The sequence below is a fragment of the Phacochoerus africanus genome, chromosome 1 (genome assembly GCF_016906955.1).
Source record: "Phacochoerus africanus isolate WHEZ1 chromosome 1, ROS_Pafr_v1, whole genome shotgun sequence".
Classification (NCBI taxonomy): domain Eukaryota; kingdom Metazoa; phylum Chordata; class Mammalia; order Artiodactyla; family Suidae; genus Phacochoerus; species Phacochoerus africanus.
In genome coordinates this window covers 113,377,091-113,398,322 of record NC_062544.1, presented here as the reverse complement: position 1 = coordinate 113,398,322, position 21,232 = coordinate 113,377,091, and the positions used below count along the sequence as shown (strand labels likewise).

Below are 21,232 nucleotides of genomic sequence, written 5' to 3'. Positions count from 1 at the left end.
TGCACAATTTGTCCCCTTGTATCTTCTTATCATTAACCTCCACTTTACATCTGGGTCAACAGAGGCCCAGAAACTTACACGGCTGAGCATGACCTGCTAGGGCACCCATTAAAGAGTGGAGGGGACAGGGAGATGCCTTTCTCCACCCATTCCCTCTTGTTCTCTTGGGAGGTGGGATACAGGAGGTGAAGGCCAGTAGGACTGCCTGCAGGGTCATTTTGCCCAGTGGCAGGTGGTAGCGGAGGAGCACCATACCTGAGAGATGTGGAAACAGGAGATGCCAATTAAAGCTTGAGAATGGAGAATACTGGGGAAAGGCTGCTGTGGACTCCTCCTGGGGACAGTGTCTTTTGAGATGAGAAGGCCAACAATCAGAGAAGTCAGGGCCAGTCATTCAGGGAGAAGGTACAGGGCATGCAAAGGCACCAGGGTGTGACTGGGAGGCTCACTTTCCCGATTGCAAGGAGGCCTGGGGAAGGGTCTTTCTGTGCAGTGGGGCAGAACAATTGAGTTGACCACAGTGGCCAATAAGCTGGCAGGGTCTGGCCTTGGATGGGGATGATGGTCCAAGCTGGTTGGGGTTTGGGGATTCTCACCTCTCACCCAAGGTCCTGCCATACTAGAAGTAAGTGGAAGAGCAGTTAAAATGAAAACACACTCTTCATTATCCAATGGTCTGACTTGGGAACACTGTGGCACCTGGACTCCCACTATGCCCTGAAACTTTCTACACCTTTGAGTACTTCACAGGAAAGCTCCCCTGAACCTCATTTGCAGTCTTTTTTAGTCTTATTTAGTTTATTTATTTATTTATGGCCACACCCATGGCATGTGGACGTTACCAGGCCAGGGATCAAACCAGCGCCACAGCATCAACCCCACCCACAGCAGTGCCAGTGCCAGATGCTTAACCCACTGAGCCACCAGGGAACTCCCAGCCTTTACTTTAGAAATAGTTCAAGTCACCCTATTTTCTTAGCCCTTAGATAATTAGAAGTTGCAGATTAGAAGAGGCAAATGCTGGCAGTTGAAGGCAGGAAGGTGTGAAGAGTGACATGTCGATGACAAGGAGGCAGGAAAGGATATAAAGCAAGAACTCTGGAGGCACAGAAACTTGCGGGCATGGAAATAGTTGTGGCAAAGAATGGTGCTGATTTTTGGTGAGTGTGGGAAAGAGGAGGGTGAGGACTGTCTTTACTAGAGTGGTTCCCAGGCCCATGTGTCCTGCCTGGCACCCTCTCCAATGCTGGCTCCAGGGCCCGACAACACACCTCCTCCAGGTCACCATGGCCCTGCCAGGGATGTCTTCAGTTCCTCATTGCTTCACCCTGGATCTCAGCCCCTTTGTAACTCCGAGAATGCTTGAGGTGACCAGTCCATCCGTTCCACCCCCAGATCTGAGTCACCCAGTGTGCAGGTAGTAGACACAGAGGGGCCAAAGGCAGGCTATTCCCCACCTGGTAGCATGGCCCAGACAGAAAACAAGAGGAGGCCCTTCATTGTCTACAGAGGGGAGATGTCTTGGGGTGTCCGTCAGGTACTGTCAATAGACAAGGGCTTTACACCTCAAGTAATACTCACCACAACACTCTAAATATTATCCATACTTCACAGATGAGGAAACTGAGGCCCAGAGAAGGCGAGGGACTAGCTGAGGAGGTGAGGCACAGAGCCGAGCTGACCCCATGGGGTACTAACTACTCATGCGCCCTGGCACTGCTACATGAGGTGGCAAGGATGGCAGATGGGCCAGGGTGGGGGATGGGGGAGCAGGTTTTAGGCGAGTTGTTCTTGGATGCTGTTTTTATCCCCTTGTGTCCCTGCCTGCTAAGGTCTCTAGAGCCATTGGCCTGGCCAACAGGGTCCTATCCCCTTCTCCCTCCCTCGGCCTAAGCCAAGGTCCAGCTCTTGCTTGAGGAGGGGCTACCTGCTACTTCTGACCCCTGCTCTTCTTCTGCTTCAATGTTTTTTTCCTGTTTCCATATCAAGGCAGTAAGTGATACCTCCTTAGAACAGAATCAGTGGAGAGCATGTCACTGGGCCCCAGACCCAAGTCAGAGACCCAGTCTAACAGATGCCAAAAATCCTCTAGTCACTGCAGTTACCCCTAGGTGGTTCTGGGTTGGTGAAAGGAGCACACCTACCGGCACTGGTGGGCTCACAGGACCCTGAACAACATACATACAATAGCTGATGGTAACTCTTTACCGATTAAGTCCTTTACCTGCTCTTTGGGCACCAACTCCATCGAGGCTCTGGAGACACAGCAGGGAACAGTGGACACATTCCTCATCCTTGTGGGGCTCATGGGCTGGTGGGTGAGAGATAATAAAAGTAAACGAATGGGCGCTCACGAGTTTTGAGAGTGGAAGCAAAGCAAGGGGCAGGGAAGAGAGCGGCTTTGCATGTGGGGCACCGGCTGCAGATTGAGAGGATCAGGGAGAGCTCTGGAGCAGGCTTGCACTGAACCTGGACACCTGAGCAAAGAGCAGGAGCTGGCTTCACAGACAACTTAGAGAAAGGATGTCCCAGGTGGAAGGAAATGCCAGTGCAATGGCCCCAAGGCAGGAACAAACCTCGGGTGCCCGGGAGTAAGGATCTGGGAGGGCTGCCTGAGAGGGCTGTGGAGACAGAGAACGGATGGAAAGGGTGAAGGGGGTGCATGGACTGGGTTCTGGTGTGGTGGAGCACCTCTTCAGAGTTTAGCAGGGATATTCTAATTCCTTGATTCTCATTTTTTTTTTTTTTTGTCTTTTGTTGTTGTTGTTGTTGCTATTTCTTGGGCCGCTCCCGCGGCATATGGAGGTTCCCAGGCTAGGGGTTGAATCGGAGCTGTAGCCACCCGCCTACGCCAGAGCCACAGCAACGTGGGATCCGAGCCGCGTCTGCAACCTACACCACAGCTCACGGCAACGCCGGATCGTCAACCCACTGAGCAAGGGCAGGGACCGAACCCGCAACCTCATGGTTCCTAGTCGGATTCGTTAACCACTGCGCCACGACGGGAACTCCCTGATTCTCATTTCTAAGGGGTGAACTTGTCAGTAGGATGGGGAAGGCCCCTTGAGGGCTTGCGGGCCAGAGACCAGAAAGGAGGTTGAAAGGCATGGGATAGGGCAGAGTAGGGTATGGTGGAGAGCAGAGAAGGCAAGGGTTGCAAGTTGGTGATCCTGGGTGGGGTTTGTGCCCCATTAGTTCTCGCTGCAGCCTGGCAAACCAGCAGAGGTTGTCCCCATTTATATAGCAGAAGAGGTAAGACTCAGAAAGAGGTGATGGCTTTTTCAGGGTCCACGCAGCTTGTGAGGGGCAGAGTCGGGATTCAAACCCTGACTCGAGATCTTGTTGGTGTAACTGCCGCTCTGTTCCACCTCCCAGGGGCTGGCGTGCTAAAGCCTTGGCACTCACAAGGTGCTGGGGGCATGAAGAAGGGCTGGGGCAATTCAGGAGGGCTTTTTGGAGGAGAGGGGCAGGGGCATGGGTTGGGACTGGGGGCTGGGTCCTAGAGGATCCTGCCAGGCCACAGGGAGGTGGGGTTGCAGTCTCGTGTCCTTCCTTGGACTCACAACACCCCTCTGGTACAACTCCAGGGCAGAGATGCCACTAGGCCATCCAGGTTTCTCTTGTTGATCAAGGAGAGGTCTTGCTGGGATGCTTCCCTCATGATTACCAAGTGTCCTAACACCCCAAAATCACTGGGGCCCCCTGCAGTCGGGATCAGCTTCTAATCTGCCAACTAAGCAAATCTTCCTGGACCAAGGCCAAACATGAGTCTGAACAGGGCTAGGGGCATGGCTGGGCTGGCTCCACTCTCAGATGGGAACCCTCCTGCCCTGCACAGCTGCCCGGTGAAGCAGAGGGGCAAAGAACTTGAAATAAGCCCTGAACCAGAAGGCGGGAGGATTCTGGGGACTCACAAAGGCCCTCTTCCTTCAGGAGAAGTGGAGTCTGCACAGGCCTGGGTTGTCCTGTCATAACCTGTTAGACCAGTTTTAATATAAAGCAGGTTGGAGCTTTGCCAGAAATTCAACAGCCTCTTCTGGTGAATGTATCCTCCCGACCCCTGATGGCAGGACCTGGCCGCCACCCTCCCATACACACACCGGCCCCAGGTTAGGCAGGATCCACAGCTAGCCGCTGGAGGGGCCAGTCCAATGGTCACTCCGGAGCAGGAGACTGGGGCTCCCACATCTCAGTCTTAAGACAGGAGGTTCCTGGAGGTTGACTCCTGGCTAGCATGTCCCCCCACCCTCTGGTTTTACCCCCTCTCCTCCCAGTCTGGATTATGTGCTAAGCACTTGGTTTTGGGGGGTCTCCCTCAACTTCACTAATCTCAGCAGATTCCTTAGCTATGAAATGGGGAGAGTGACAGCATGTCTCTCAGAGGGGACACAGGGGGCCCAGAAGGATTTATGAGGTGATGCTGAGGGGAGACCGAGAGGGTTCAACTCAGCAGGTGCTACAGCTGTCACTCTAACTATTCCTTGTGCATCATTTTAATTTTGTTTGAGAGCTGGGCTGGGCAGGTGCTGAAGTCCCTTGAGGTCCCCACGGGGGCTGCAGGGGAGCTGGCTGGAACTCCCTGGAGCTCTAAGCAACCCCTCACCCCACCAACTTGGATTTGCCCTCCCAACCCAGTTTTCCATCCTCAGACATCATTTGCCAACCAAGGCCTTGGGTTCTCGTTATGAGGAACAGACCCTTTGTCTGGTCTCTGCATGGGCTGGGGTGGAGACTGGACAAGCCCAGCATCTAGCAACTTCTCTTGCAGCTCTAGTAGAGATTAGGCCATCTGCTACCCTTGCCCACACCTGCAGAATGATTCTCCCTCGGGCTTCTTATTCTTCCAGCCTTCACTGGTCTATGCTCTCAGAGGTGAGTCATAGGTGAGGGAGGTGAGGCAAGTCTGTCTCATTTCAAAGCTGCAGCCTGACACCCAGAGAAGAAAGGGAGCTTGTTCACAGTCACCCAGAGAGGAAGTGGACATATGAGGCTGGAACGCATGGCTTGGAATCCCAGGCCAGGGGCTTGTCCCCCTCACCCTAGAACTCTTGAACTTGAGTCTGATGTCTTCTGGCTTGACAACATGGACAGCTTCATTCAAGTCCCCCCAGACTTCCTCTGTCCAGAGCTGGATTCTTCACTGCCCCCTAGACATGCCTCCACTCTCCCCCATCTTGGAGACAACCCCGACATGCTCTCCCCAGCCTATTGATCTCCACATTTGTCTCCAGCGCCTAAGTCCTTCTCAAGCTGCTCTCCTGCTGCTCCCATGGCTGCATTGTCCAGATCTAACCTTACCATTGCTCACTAACCTGACTGGATCATCCTGATGGCCTTCTCATTGACCCCCTCAGCCCTACCACTGGCTCCAGAGTGAGGGGCTTGCAAACCCACTCTTGTCAGGCCTTCCTCATTTAGTGATACTCATAGGCTCCCCCCATACCTTGCCTGTGCCTTACCCCAGGCTCCAATGCATAGCTTCCCAAATCGCTAAGCCATTCCATTCTTTCCCTCCAAATAGCCCTCCACGCAGTGTCATTCATCCTGAAATGTCCTTCTTCCTCTTACCCTTCAAAGTCCAAATCATATGCTTCTTTTCTGAGAAGTCTTCCTTAACTTTTCCACCATTTATTCATGCCTCTGTTGGGCACCCACTGCACCCTTGGGAATCTCCCTGGAGCTTGAGTTTTCCCAGGTCTCTCCAGCCTGGGGAGGAGAAAACATATTTCCATAAAAGATTCACAACAACCATTCTTTGGCTAAAATTCTCTCTCTCTCTCTCTTTGTCTCACACACACACACACACACACACACAGACATACAGACACACACACACACACACACCATACTTCCCTGAGGATGTCTTTGAAGAGGCAAATTAGCCAAATGAAAAGAACCCAGGTAGGGTTCAAAGTTCAGCCCTTCCAAAAATACCCTGGGATCTCAAACAAATAGTTTAAGGTCTTGGAGTCTCAGTTTCCCTATCTGTCCACCAGAGAGAGTGGTAGTGGCCAACTACAGGGAGGTTAGAAAGTGGCCATGCCTGGCTTTGGGAGAATACAGGGTAAGTAGAAACTGATGCTCACTGTGAACAGGAGGAGATGGGGCAGGCCCAAAGCAGGAGGAGCGTTTTTGTGTGGCCAAAGCTTTATGCTCAATGGAAAGACAGTTGCTTCCATCACTCAGACCTGGTTGAAGCAGGCAGTGCCCCGAGTGTAAGAAATGGCCTCTGAGGGCTGAAGGAACTTTGGGGGGGCATGGCACCCCCAGGCAGTCCTCTAGGACTATTCCACTGCACAGCCCTCACTAGGGAGACCCCACTCTGAGGGGTGGATGGAGGGGGAGTGGAATCCAGCAAATGCTCCTCAGGTATAGCCCTGTTCCAGGGACTCTCCCCACACCCAGCACTGATGCTGATGAGCCAGACTGGCCTTTCCTGTCACCAGACCCAGGCTCCTCCTCCATCAGAGGTGAAGATTTCATTCATAGTCTGGGTTGGGCCAAAGCTTTGTTTTTTCTTCCTTTTTTTTTTTTTTTTTGCTTTTTTAGGGCTGCACCAGGGACATATGGAAGTTCCCAGGCCAGGGGTTGAATCAGAGCTGTAGCTGAGGCCTACACAACAACCACAGCAACATCAGCTCCAAGGTACATCTGTGACCTATGCCACTGTTTGCGGCAATGCCAGATCCTTAACCCCACTGAGTAAGGCCAGGGGTTGAACCCACATCCTCAGGGACACTATACCAGGTCCTTAACCCACGGAGGCACAATGGAAACTCCCAAAGCTTTGTCCTTAAAAGTTCCTCTCACCCCTCAGTCTTCTCCCAAGAAGCACTTCTCCCTCCCCACCCCCTCCAGCTCTACTTCTGAGCAACAGCTCTGTGCATATGTGTGTGTGTGTGTGTGTGTGTGTTGACCTCTCCACTTGGCCAACATTCCTTTGTTTTTCTCAGCTCCTTCGGGTAGATGGCCATGGTAAGAGGAGCTATTAGGAGAGCGGGTTCTCAAGAAGCCTTTTTTCCAAAGCCCAAGGAGACACTGGAAAATGAAGGTTTATCCAGAGGCAGATGGGTTCCCAGGGCAGTGAGAGGAGTGTGGGTAAGAGACAAATAGAGCTCTTAACTCCAGTGTGCATGCCTGTTGGGACTGGCCTCTGGGCATCCTTGCAAGGTCAGTGTTGTCAGCCTGGCATCTAGTGGGCAGGCTGAGCTTAGACAGGCAAAGCTGTGTGACACTGGCCAGGTTGCTCTATATCCCTGAGCCATACATGTCTCAAAGTAGACCAAAGCCCTGGGTTTGCTTTCAGTATGATCAGCTCACGCTCTCTCTATCCCAGAGGTGCCCAGACTGGGTCTCTATAGCCCTTTTTCTCTTCACTCAGAGCCAGCAGGTGGGGGAGGGCTGTGAGCTTTGGGGAAGTAGCACCTGCTCTCAGGACCTTGACAATCACACCCTTGCTCCTCTGGGTCTCAGTGGATGAACTGGGGTGTGCTAGGTTCCAGGAGGATCCCTGGGCCTTGGGGAGGGCAGAGAATTAGAGGGCAGAGAAGGTGTGGCATGGGCACACCCCTACCCCCACCCCGGGTGAGGTGTTTTCATGAGAATCAGCAGCTGTGGCTGGAGGCCTCTTCCCAGGAAGAAAGAGCACAGCGCCTCTTCCAAGAACTCGGAGGAGGCCTGCAGGCAGGGGAGGGGGAGCGGGGGAGTTAATTTTAAACCAAACAGCCTTCAACGCTTCTCAGGAACTGGTTGCTCAATGTGATCTGGCAGGTCCCAGGCGGGTAGGCAGGCCTGGTGCCAGCTCAGAGGGGGTGGGGGTGGCGGACACGCCCCAGGGGGGAGGCCCAGTGACCCTGAGGGAAGTGGGGCCCTGTCCTTGCCCATGAATCAGGGCCTGTCACCCCCAACCCCCACCTACCCAACCTGAGGGCATGGGGTGGGGTAATTTCCTATCAGGCAAAGTGAAATTATAACAAGATTAATAATACAGTGTCATGTCCTTCCAAGGACTGACTGTCCCATGCCCCTTTCCCTGCTTAGAAACTGCCACTCCCATTCCCTGGCCTGTACCTCTGGAGGTTATCTGATAAAAGCCTGCCATTTGCCTATAAGATGGGATCCTTGGGTGGGGGTGGAGGGATGGAGGGTGGAGCATAGCAAGCTGAGCCCAAGTTCTGGACCTGAGGGGTGAGCCTCTTGTGTGTGCTAGGAGGCTCTGAGATGAGGGTTCTCATTGGGCCTACCCCACCCCCATCGCTGACTGGAGTCAAAGCGCCTTCACACACACTGACCTCCTGCCCCCACCTTGGTGTGGCCACCCCCTCACTCTGGCCTCGGCCTCTGAATGTCTGGACCCTACAGAAGCCCCGCCCAGGGCACCCCCTCCTTCACTCCCTCCACCCGCTGCCCAATGAGACTCCAGCAGCCTGGGTAGGGCCAGGCCAATGTTCTAGGAAAGGATCCTGAGCGAACGCTGCCAAGAGCCACAGTTCTTGGAATCAGCGCTGCAGAGCAAAGGGACGATTCCTGGAACCTGCTGGGCACTCCAGGGAGAGAGGCTCAGAGGACATGGCAGTGACCTAGGTGAGGGGGAGGGGATGCAGAGGCCTCAGCTTCCCTCCAGGAAGCACTCCCTGCCTGCAGGTGCCTCCTTAGACTCCCCTATCTCTGCACTGCCTCTGCAGGACCCCTCAAAGAGGACCAGGACAGGCCCAGGTCTGGCACAGCTTTGGCAGTACCCAGTGTTCAGCCCAGGGATAGGCACAGAGTGGACAACTATAGGGAATAAAGGGGTCATGCATGCCTGGGAGGAAGGACAGTGTGTGTGGAGGGGGGCACAGGAGAAAGTGGGATGTTAGGTGCGACTGTGCTGCCCAGGTTGGTGAGCAGCCAGGGGTATGAAGGCCTAAGAGGGATGAGGAGGGAGGGCAAAGCAGGATCAGCAGAGCCAGGCCCTGCTCATTGAGTCCCTTGCTGATGAACAGGCAACGTCTGGCCAGGATTTCTGTCTCTCCTTCAGGCCAGTCTTTTCCTACAGGGTCTTTCCCCTCAGATCTCTATCCCACAGTTGGGTACAGACCCCAGCTCTAGTGTTAAGCCAGCTGGGATGGTCCTAGCACTGATGCCCAGCTGTGGAGTCATGAGCACACATCTGGTCTGTTGGAGCCTCAGTTTCCCTACTTAGAGAATAAAAAGAGAAATTCCTGTCGTGGCTCAGTGATTAGCGAATCCGACTAGGAACCATGAGGTGGCGGATTCAATCCCTGGCCTTGCTCAGTGGGTTAAGAATCTGGAGTTGCCGTGAGCTGTGGTGTAGGCTGGCAGCTGTAGCTCTGATTGGACCCCTAAGCTGGAAACCTCTATATGCCTCAGGTGTGGCCCTAAAAAGACAAAGGCCCCCCCCCAAAAAAAGAGAGAGAGAATTTGAAAAGAGAAGCTACAGGGCCCCCAGGAAGACCATAGTAGTTGTGTGGGACTGGGTTAGGGCCTAATCACACTTTGAGTGTGTGGCCATGAGTGTTCCCCTCACAGGGTCCCAGGGTCAGCGGGGGCCTTGAAGCCTGGCTGATGGGGCAGGGAGAGCATGTCTGGACTATGTAGAGAAAAAGTAAGGGCCTCCCTTTCTGGCTAGGTGACCTTGAGATAGCCTTTTAACCACTTAGGACCTGTTAACCCTCAGAATGGAGAATACCTCCCCAGCCAAGGCTGGACAGAGGTGTGGGCAGGGACTTGCCACTTCCCTCATGCCCTCAGGTTACTCTTTGGCTCTCACAGAGCACAGCTCCAAGCCTGCAACCCACCCACCCATGTGGGTTACAGAGAAGGGGGCCCCTAGCCCATCCTCCAGAGGCCAGTTCTGGGGTGGAGAAAGCTGAGCCTCAATGTCTGGGCGGGGGGCTACGAGGTGGGGCTGTGACAGAGCACAGTCCTTTGACCCCTTGCAGGAGGATGGTGGGGCAGCCTAGGGACATAGTTCACCACTACGCCTTTGCTTTGGGGCGCTGGTTCTCTGGGGCTACCTGAAGCAGCAGGCAGTGGGATTGCTGCATTCTCCGCCACTGAGAGGCCCTGGCACCTGCTCCCAGGTCAGGCTAGCCTACCTGAGCAGATGCTGTGGGAGGACTGGATCTAGAACCACCCAACCTGAGTGGAAAGAGCTTCTGGGTGGCAGTGACTGGGTTTCTAGGGGACACTGGTGCCCTGCTATATATAGGTGGCTCCAGAGCCAGGCTCCCTGTGTGACTTGAGCCAGTCACGAATTTTTATCTTACAGAATTGTGGTGGGGAGTAAATGTGTATACCTGATGATTTTTTCTCCTTGGGGTCTCCTTCATGGTCCCACCACCCCCCTGGCTCCCTCTGGCCATGAACCCATGTAGACACGAGCCCCAGAAGCATTCTTTCTCTGGACCATATTGCAGCAGGAAGAACTATGGACATATCTGCTCTTCCCACTGGAGCACAGGCCCCTGACATTTGCAGCGCTCAAGGCAAAGGGACAAATGAAGGCCCACACCATAGAATCTAAATATTTAAAATTCTAAATCAAGCTACAAACTGCTAACAAAACATGTTATGCCCTCCTACTCAGCAAATAAACCTTCATAACAATAAAAAAAAATCTGTAAACCTATGGTTTTTATGTCTGAAAGCCATACAGAAATATCAGAAAGTCAGACATCAAAGATGACTGAATTTAATGATTATTGCTCATGTCCAGGTGTTTAGTGATGTTAAGTGAATAAAAAGATAAAGACACGGAGTTCCCATCATGGTGCAGCAGAAATGAATCTGACAGGGAACCATGAGGTTGCGGGTTCAATCCCTGGCCTCGCTCAGTGGGTTAAGGATCCGGTGTTGCCGTGAGCTGTGGTGTAGGTCGGCAGCTGTAGCTCTGACTGGACCCCTAGCCTGGGAACCTCCATATGCCATGGGTACGGCCCCAAAAAGACCAAAAAAAAAAGACAAAAAAAAAGATAAAGATATGCCTAATTCATAAGGTATTGTATATATATATATTCTGTAACATTTACTGTTCTTGCTTTTATTCTAGTAAAACTATTGATTATGTTGTTATAATCAAGATTTCTACATAATTACTAATCTATTGGCAGAAATGATTTGAAAGAGTAAAATGGCATATTAGATTCAAAGACCACAAAAATAGAAATTAAATTTAAAATATTTAAAAATTGAACATAATTAAATATATTCCAGGACTTCCCGTCGTGGCTCAGTGGTTGATGAATCCAACTAGGAACCATGAGGTTGAGGGTTCAATCCCTGGCCTCGCTCAGTGGGTTAAGGACCCGGCATTGCCGTGAGCTGTGGTGTAGGTCGCAAACGCAGCTGGGATCCCGCATAGCTGTGGCTGTGGCGTAGGCCAGTGGCTGCAGCTCCGATTAGACCCCTAGCCTAGGAAGCTCCATATGCTGGGGGTGCGGCCCTAGAAAAGACATAAAGACCATATATATATATATATATTCCAAAAAGTTCTTTTTTGTAAGAATCCAGGGAGTTCCCGTCGTGGCACAGTAGTTAACAAATCTGACTAGGAACAATGAGGTTGCGGGTTCGATCCCTGGCCCTGCTCAGTGGGTTAAGGATTTGGTGTTGCCGTGAGCTGTAGTGTGGGCCGCAGACACAGCTTGGATCCCGCGTTGCTGTGGCTCTGGCGTAGGCCAGTGGCTGCAGCTCCAATTAGATCCCTAGCCTGGGAACCTCCGTATGCCGTGGCCCTAGAAAAGGCAAAAAGAAAAAGAAAGAAAGAAAGAATCCAAATTATGAAAATTAAAAGGCAAAATACAAACTATAAGTTACAACAATGAAGCAATGGAAATTTTTAAATCAAAAAGATTGGAAGCTAAAATTTTATTCAACTTTTTGAAAATTTTATGTACAGTTAAATATTCTTATAGAAAGAAACCTTGCCATTTCACATTCAAATCCTCTGTGAACTGTGAAACTGGTTCACAGATTCCCTGCATTTCCCTGGGGCCTGCATGGTGCAATCATGAGTAGGTGCTGGCTGTGTCTCACGTTGTGCCAGTGCTGTCAAATTCCCAGCGATGATTATGCCCACGTGTCCATTTATTCTGAATTGATCATTTGTGTGTTTGTGATATGTTCTAAATAATAGGCTCCAGGAAGATTAGAAGAAAGTGGGGACAGAAAATTTATCATTCCAATAAATGATATGAGAAGGATTTGGGGGAAAAAAATGAAGTCCGATGTTTACCCCACACAGGCAACCATCATTAATTCTAGATGGACAAAACATTTAAACATGAAAAATGAAACCCTAAGAGTCCTTTAGAGCATCTCCCTGGGAGCCACCACAGTATTGATTCAAGGTTAGGAAACTTCTTCCTTCAAGTGTTTCCCCTGGAGTATTTAAAGGACAAGTCTGAAGAAGTGAGAGCCACATCCGAAATCCATTAATGCCCATTCAGTGTCATCTTCCCAGTTTTGGAGGGTTCCCCCCTAAAGGCAGACTCTGAGACAAGGACCCAAACACAAATAGCTTATTTAGAGGCAATGTCAAGAAGCACCAGGAGGGTATTTGGGAGACAATTTTCGCTGGTTGCCTCCCAGTTCTGTACACTTGCCAGTAGAGGCACTGATTGCCCTTGTTTCAAACAATACTTTCAAGGGTGATTATTATAGTGATTAGCCTTATGAGATAGAGATAGTGTCTCCTTCCAGTGAAAAAGGCAGATTTGTTTATTGCCTAGTGTAATAAAGATAATATATGCCTCTGGGGCAAAGGTTGGGCAGGTCAGCTTATAGACCATTGTAAAAGATTTTGGGTTCCCTGAGCTCAGGGTTCTTGTTCTGTCAACCCACTGCATGTACAGGCATCATCTGGCCCTTACTGGATCACTCTGCAGGAACTGGGGCTCAGGAAACTGGTATAAGACAATGCTGATCCTGTCTACTCTGCTACTGTGGGAAATAAACTGACCTTTGTTTCTCAAGCAGGAGTCTTGTATCTTCTGCCAGCATCCTCAGGAATATGGTAACTTGTTAGCTTGCAAGTTGGATGAAATCTCAGAGCCTTCCTGGTTCTTGATACAGAGGAGAGGGAAGGAAAGGAAGCCAAAGCAAGTGTGTTAATTAGTGAGTACCCTCTGTGGGCATGTGAGCTCAGTCCTTGGTTGAGATGATGTACAACACACCTCAGGGTTGTTCTACCCGAAGGTAAAGGAAGCTGGGGTGTGTACACAAAATCCCACCCTTCAGTGGCTCCAGTGGGTGAGCTCCCTGGTCACCTACCAAGCTCACCTTTGGTACAGAGAAAGCCTCAAGCTGAGCACAGCAACCTCTCTATGGGAACTTGAGTGTGGAGGGATATGTTCCATGTGAGCAGGGCCTTATCTGAATACTGCTCATGCCCAGCGCCTGGCACAGTGCCGAACAGGCAGTGATCAAACACATACCACGTGGCCCAAGGATAAGGACCCTGCCTCTGTCCTCCACTTGGCCATGAGTTCCATATGGGCAGTGTCTGTGTTGATTTTTCTTTCACACTCTAGCACCTAGGGTAGGTCTAACAATTCATCTTAGGCTCCCAGTCCAGCATGGAGGGGAGCCCTTGAGGGGATGACCAGGCAAGGATGGGACTCAGAGCCTCATGAGGCAAAGGCAGCCTCTCTGCCTCCTTCCTCAGACCAAGTGGAAGGGAAGAGCTTTGAAAAGGAGCACACAGCTCTGTCTGGGGCCATTTAATGAAAGAGCAGCACTCTCAAAATCTGAGAGTTCTCTACTCTTTGTTTGACCTCCACTCTCCATCCCACCAAACACAGGCCTAGCCTCCAGTTGAAGGGTACTCAGGGTGTAGGGGAATAAACAAAATCTGGAATGGTAAACTCCAAGGGACCAATCTTGCCTAGAGTATAGTGCTCCAGGTCTCTGGGCCTTCAGGGAGGAGCAGAGTTGCAGGCAGGCGGTGAAACCTGGCAGAAGCCTTGTTTCCTTTCCTAATTCTAGGGCCCAGCACAGTTACTGACAGTCTGGAGGGCTGGGCTGGCCCGGGTGTGGTTCCCACCATCTCAGCCTTAAAGGACCTTTCACCCCCAGTCTAGGATTCTAGGAGTCAATTTTATGTTTAGTAGGTGGGTGCACAGTGGGTAGGAGTGAGGGGACGGCGCTGAGAGGCTGGAGGCAGGGGAAAGTTCCAGGAGGTCAGAAACGGCAGAGGAAGTGTTTAGGTAGAATTTGGGAGTCTGGATTTTATTTGAGGAATCAGAGAGAAGGTCTGAGACTGATTGAGAGAGGGCAATGCAGGCAGCTAGGATAGCCCAAGCAAAGATGTAATAGGTAGGAAATCCCTGAGAATGGTTAGTAGGGCTTGGGAGGACCCTGTGGTTGGTCCCCAGGTGGGTTTGCTGGGAGAATCAACCCAGAGTTTCATGCAGCCCGGTCATTGGGAGGGTGGGGGGCAAAAAAGGTCAGGGATGTGGACAGGTGCCCAAGTCTGACTTATTCTCCTTCTAGATCTCCCCCAACTTGCTGTGTGACCCTGGGCAAGTCTCAGGCCCTCTCTGGGCTTCAGTGTTCTTTTCCATGAAATGAGGGCACACTACTCAAGCTCCCATGAGTTCCCATGACTCAGAGACAGTGGTTGGGCCCCCAGGACAGGGTGACACCTCATAAGAACTTCAGTCACCCTTCTCCAAGTTTGGAAAGTAACCTTGGCCCTCAGCAACCTCACAGAGGCCATGCACATGAGGTCCTGACCTGGTTCCCAGAGGCTGGAACTCCACCATCCAAGGGAGGCCCTGTGTGGACACCTAGGACCATGGACATGGACCCACGTGCTCAAGTGCTACACTTGTGCATACGCACGTACCTAAAGGCCTCTGTCAGGGTATGCATGTCTCTATGATGTGCACTGGGATGTGGCCTGGATCACTTGGCTCCCCACTGCTGACCAGAGCAAGCCTTAAGGACCCAGCCACTCATTAAGAGCCTGTCGGGAGGAGTCCATGTCCAAATCCATGAGTTCCTCAAGGACAGGGCCCCATATGAACCACCTTGCCTAGCTTACAGTTGGTGCTCAGTACTTGGAGGTGAACAATGGGCCTGGGGATTGACAGAGAGACAGGACACTAAGGACATTGGTCACCCCTTCTTCAAGCTTGGGAGGTAACTTCAGCCCTCAGCAACTCAGGGCCCCTCACAGATACTGGCAGGAAAAGAGGACTTGTCCCAGATGCCATGTCCTCACATGACTCTAAATTCCACCCCGCCCAGATGGCCCCAGAGGAGGCTGAGGTGCTGGGCTCTTGGCTATGACTCAGCGGAAGGAAGACAGGAAGCGGGGCGGGCGGGGGGGTAGGGGGTGCTGGGGCCTTAGGGTTTTGCTTCTCATTTCTCTCTTTCTGAAGCATATCAGGTTCCCAGAAATGAACGTACAGAAACCTCAGGCTTTCAAGGACACTGGGTTCTCCAGTCCTCCCCACCCCTAGAGATACCACGTAGGGCCCAGGGAAGCTCCTAGTCCCTGTCCCCTGCTGGGGCCTTCTTCCCTGCCCCCAAACCAGGGACTGCAATGTACACACCAGAGCTAGGAGCGGGTCATGGACTCCTGAAACTTTTCAGAAGTACGTGGCCCAGATTTATTTGCTGGGACAGATGCTGGGTGAGAGGAAGCATTGGAACCTCCAGGATAGGAAGGGCTTGGGCAGTCAGGGTGGGCTTCCCAGGAAAGGCAGAGGCAGCCCTCACCAAGAACCTGAGCTAGGACATCCTCTGATGCCCCACATGAGTTCCTTCTCTCTCACCTACCTCCTTTCCCTTCCTCCTTTCCTTTCCTTCCTATCTCTTTCCCTTTCTTTCTTATTTTTAACTATTAAAAAATCTCAATTGTAAAAAGCACACACAGGAGTTCCCATCGTGGCTCAGTGGTTGACGAATCCGACTAGGAACCATGAGGTTGTGGGTTCAATCCCTGGCCTTACTTAGTGGGTTAAGGATCCGGCGTCGCGGTGAGCTGTGGTGTAGGTTGCATTGCTGTGGCTCTGGCGTAGGCTGGTGGCTACAGCTCCGATTAGACCCCTAGCCTGGGAATCTCCATGTGCCATGGGAGCGGCCCTAGAAAAGGCAAAAAGACAAAATAATAATAATAATAATAATAATAATAATAATAAAATAAAAAGCACACAAAGTCTCAAATGGGCACCAAGTTACAATATATTAGAATCCTACCTATATGTCCAAAAAACTGGGTTTGGGCTGAGCTTGGCATAAGGCTTCTCTTGTCCCTGCAAATGAGACCACAAGGTGGCCTTAGGAAACACTGCTACCATTTGTAACCACTTATCTGTGAGAATCACTTGGCGGGGTCACGTGGTCCTGTGCCACCAAAATCAAACACTGAGAAAAACTGGACTCTGAGGCTGACCTAAGACTGCAACTCTCATCCCAATCCCCAGCTCAAATGTCACGGCTCACCACTGTTAGCCTTGATGGACATAATGCTAAGAAAGTGTTGAGAATTTGAACTTATAAAATACATTTACACTTAAATGCTGCTTTTCTCTTTAAAAAAAAAAAAAACATATTTGAGTTCCATGTGAAACTTGGTTTGAAAGAATGAACTCCAAAACTCTAGGGGTCTGGGCAGAGTGACAAGAGCCAGAGGATTTCTATGCAAACAGAGAAAGTGGGGAGCTATGGTCAGTTCTTGAGCTGTGCAATGCCTTCAAGAAGGGTTTAAGGCACCTCCTCCTGGAATCTTTCAGGCCTGGGGACCTGAAACGTTCCCCCTGATGTGGTAGGCTTTATATGACCTTATACTGAGATGGGACTCACTTTCCTTACACACCTGGTGGCTGGGAACCAGAGTCTTGGTGTCTGTCAGTCCCACCCCACATCCGGAGCACATCAGAGACTCCTTCGGCAGCAGCCACTTTCACTGCCCCCTCCTCCCAGGCTCCTCTGCTGTGGGGTGTGAAAGTTTGGCACCCAGGGGCGGCTGGGAGGGGAGGAGGCTCACTCCACATCTGGTGCTTTCCGTTTGACTCACCACTTTCCTCTTTGCCCTGGAAGCACATGTCGGCCCTGGGGGCACCCCAGCTGGGTATCAGGGCCCTGGGCTGCAGTTGGCTTCTGTGGCCTGCTCACTCCCCTTCCAGCTGGGGATGTCAGAGGACTGGGTTCAAACCCTAGCATGGCCACTTCCTGCTTGTGTAATGTGGCCCAGGTTAAGTCTCAGTCTCTTTGTCTGGTGGGTCAAGGAAGGTACCCTTTGTGTACAGTCAGAGGATTTCCAACAAAGTGTGTGGTGCACATGGCACCATTACACACAGAGATGCCAGTTGCTGTTGTTGACAGTGCTCAGGCCTGGGAGGGTGATCTTCCCAACTCCATCTAAAGGGCTATCTCTGGGCTCTGTCCCCACATGGTCACATCTGGATCTCCAGACACCTATGTCCATTGCCCCTGACACTGCCTGTGTAATGTCCAGGGGGCACCTCTCTCTCAAACTCACAGTTTGTCTCTAGTACCCCAGTCTCCAGTTCAGGGTGGCTCAAGGCCCCTGAGGCTCCAGTCAGAGCCCTGGGCCCTATCATAGTCCTGGCCACCTGCTACATCCAATTCCTCAGCAGTGGTTGTAAGTCAGTTCTATTCCAGAAGGCCTGTTGCTATATGCCACTGCTACAGCCATTAGCAGCCTCCAGACCCTGGCCCAGCTGCAGCTTCCTGCCCCAGCCCCATCTTCCTAGCAGCTACAGAGCATATTCTCAATGCTTATTGACCCTGTAATTCATCCTGAGATTCTTAAATTAGGTCCCTGGGACCCAGAAGTGCATTTGGAGCTCATCCAAGGGCACCCACTACTATCACCACTTCACCTATACATCTCTGCCCATGTGCCTTCCAGCATTCAGACTTTTGCCCAGACCACCCTGCGCCAAGGTCCAAGCCTGCGCCATCCCTGACCTGTACCCTTGGCTGCCAGATGTGACAACCAAAGCTTCAGGCCCTGGGTTATTCAGCCTGTGCTGGATTCCTGTTCAGCCAGCATATGAGCAGGTTCATATGCTTTCTCAACTTCAGTTTCCTCATTTGTAAAAAGGGGGGGAGGATCACTGATTCTGCCTTATGGGATGATTTGAGGGTGAATAAAATAATCCCAGAAGCACTTAGTTCAGGGTGCACTATTCAATCTCCATATTTTACAGACTCCTCTGACTGGTGTTATCTTCCCAGAGCCTGGCACATAGTAGGGCTTGGAAGACTGAGGCCCAGGGCTGTGCTGCACAAACCTCAGGAAAAGGGTCCACCAGGGTAGGTACTGGGCTTCTAGAAAGCCTTGTGGGGACAGCCCTAGTAACCCCTGCTCCTGCTCCAAGGATCCACTGGCCCAGGTGGACCTTGGCAGGGGTCAGCCCAGGACCTAGCTATGCTGACCTCTGTGTCTCTGACAGTCAAATGGGCAATGATGGTGGCCTCAACCTCCCTTCCAGTCCAGCAGTGTGACCTTACCTGAATGCACCTGCTGAGCCTTGGTTTCCTTATCATAGAGGTGATTAAAAACTCAGTCTGTGGGGTGGTATGAGGATTAAAATTAATAAATACAAAGAAACTGCATGGGGCCCAGTGCCCAACAGAAGCTCAAGAAATGTTGACAAGAGATGGAGGAGGAGAAAGAAGGGCCAAGGAGGCTGCCCAGATACTTCATTCAGCTGCAAGGTCTGAGGGCAAGCAAGGCCCAAGCAGCTCCATTTTGGGGTTTGTTCTGCTTGCACACATAGCTTGGACTCACACTGACTCCCAGGAACAGAAGAGGGACTTGGCTGCCTCTCCGTACAGGCATAATCCTTCCTAGAAAGCAAGACAGGGTGGGGATCCACAACAGATGAAGGGCTAGGGGTTAGGAAGCTGAAAAGAGACCTGGGTTTGAGGGCTGGGCCCCTGGCCTGCTGAACCTTAATGTTCTCATTTGCTCACAGGGGTCTTTGTGGGTGCTTCAAGCCCAGCAGTCTGCTTCCCTGGGCTCAGTAGGCTGAGATCTTTCCTCTCCATTCCCCTAGATACCTGCCCCAGGAGAGGGCCATAGACCCAGTAAAGCAGGGGACAGTAAGGTGGTATCCCCTGCTCTGAGAGGCAGGCCCTGGGAAGGGGCGCCAGGCCAGGCCTGCCTTCTGTGGGGCAGAGCTGTTATGAGCCCCCTCACCCTCTGCTCCCAGCCATGGCCAGGGCCAGGTGGAGGTCAGCGCAGTCCAGAGCTCCTGGTGAGGCTGAGGCAGGATTGTCTTGCCCCTCTTACTCTGTGAACTGTAAAGTTGGCCTTGCTGGACTACTCCCCAATAGGATGGTGGAGGAAGGTGTCTTGGCAGGGGAGTGGTCCCAGAATTTGAAGCTATTACATATCTGGTTCCTCCTTATGGGGCCAAAGATACCTAAAGGTACTTTGGCAAGATGTGTAACCAGTTCCTTCAGAGCGGGAGGTGAAGGGGAAACCCTGCTCTCCTCACAACTACCCAGATCTGTCGACCTACCCATGGCTGCAGTCGGGCCAATGTGGCTGACATCAGCCGTGAACTAGGCCCAGAGGACTTAGATTCAGAATTCATGTGTTTAGGAGCAACATGAAGAAATACATAAAAGAGCCCATTAAATGACCAAGGGCCCTTGGAAGCAATAGAGGCTGAGAGCACTGTAGCAGGAGTCAGGTCACTGCTATGTGACCTTGAATAAGCGTCTTCCTTCTCTGTTTGGAAAGAGAGAAAATCAGATTGGACATGAGTCTTGATATAATCCAACCCTTCCATTGCAAGCCCTCTTGGCTTCATCCAAATCCTATCAGGGAATTTAGGGTTAAACTGACCTTCAATTCAGGTGTCCACACTGTCCATCCCCCAGATTCTCAGTCTTCAGACCGAGCATGATGCACATCATCCCATGTCTATGCTCCCAGTAGTTCTTCATGTGGCTCCTGAGTTGGGGCTGTGGCTTTAGGAGCCCCAGATCTTGGCCAGGTGGGATAGTGCCTCCAGAGCCACTGAGTATCCCTCCTCTGGAATGAGGTCCTGGTCCCATCCTGGACAGGGATGTAGGGTCAAAGGTTCCAGTTAGCCACTTCAGCTTTGGGGACCATGACACTGAGAATCCCAGGAATGACCCAATTTGTTCCTGCCACACAGCCCAGCTGAGGCCCATAGCAGGAACTAGGCACTGCCTGAGGGCTGGTAGGAGCCAAACCTCCATGGCTTACATGGATGGGTTAGGTCCATTAGCTTGGACTCGGGCACTGCTGTGGCTCATTTCACAGACATGGCGCCTGCTCATCCTCACATGCTCCAGGGGTAGAAGCCAGGACCAGGCTCAGATCCAGGCTCTGAGATCCTCTCCAAGGGGCTGGGTGGCTCCCATGCCCCTGGAGTTGGGCCAGGGAAGCCAGCTTTGCTCTTGCCTCTAGATCCCAATCCATTCCCTACTCGCTCCCAGTGCCCAAGCCAGGCTCTCTAGGCCCACCCTGGGCAGTCTCCTAGTCCTCTCATTCCAAGAAAGGACCAACACTAGGGGGCCTGGGTAGCTCAGGTCTCTAGGCTGTGGAGAGTTCCCCACTCCCATTCCCAGCCCCTCACTGCTCAGAGGAAAAGCGTTCAAGGCAATCTAAGCATGCGCCTCAAATTCTTTCAGTTTCTGCCCATTTCCAAATTCAAATTCCAAAGCCAATTCTGTTTTTAGGTATTTGCTAGAGCAACACTTCACTTTGGGTACCAAAATCTGTATTAGTTTCCTATTGCTGCTATAAAAAAGGATCACAAATTTAGTAGTTTAAAAAAAACACAAATGGGGAGTTCCCATTGTGGCTCGGGGGTTATGAACCCAACTGGTATCCATGAGGATGTAGGTTTGATTCCTGGCCCTGATCAGTGGGTTAAGGATCCGGCGTTGCTGTGAGCTGTGGTGTAGGTCACAGAGGTGGCTCAGATCCCATGTTGCTGGGGCTGTGGTGTAGGCTGGAAGTTACAGCTCCAATTCAACCCCTAGCTTTGGAACTTCCATATGCCACTGGTATGACCCTAAAAAGCAAAAAATAAAATAAAACAACACAAATGTATCACCTTACAGTTCTGGAAGTCAGAAATCCAAAATCAGTTTTACCAAGGTAAAATCAAGGTGTTGGCAAGAAGGCATTCTTTCTTGATCCTCTGGAGGAGGATTTCCTTGTCTTTTCCAGAATCTAAAGGCCACTTGCAACACATGGTCCTTCCTC

The 21,232-nt window shown here is 51.6% G+C and overlaps 1 long non-coding RNA gene across 2 annotated transcripts; it reads right to left on the bottom strand.

Annotated features, from left to right (window-relative positions):
* Positions 1 to 910: 910 nt before the first annotated feature.
* Positions 911 to 20,742, bottom strand: LOC125124982 (uncharacterized). 2 transcript variants are annotated; one of them, XR_007134345.1, is made up of 4 exons: positions 19,838 to 20,742; positions 12,965 to 13,067; positions 5,569 to 5,706; positions 911 to 2,311 (listed from the first exon to the last, which is right to left on the bottom strand). It is a non-coding gene; the product is annotated as an uncharacterized LOC125124982 (long non-coding RNA). The 2 variants fall into 2 exon arrangements; XR_007134343.1 differs by lacking the exon at positions 19,838 to 20,742 and having other exon boundaries at positions 12,965 to 15,810.
* Positions 20,743 to 21,232: the final 490 nt, after the last annotated feature.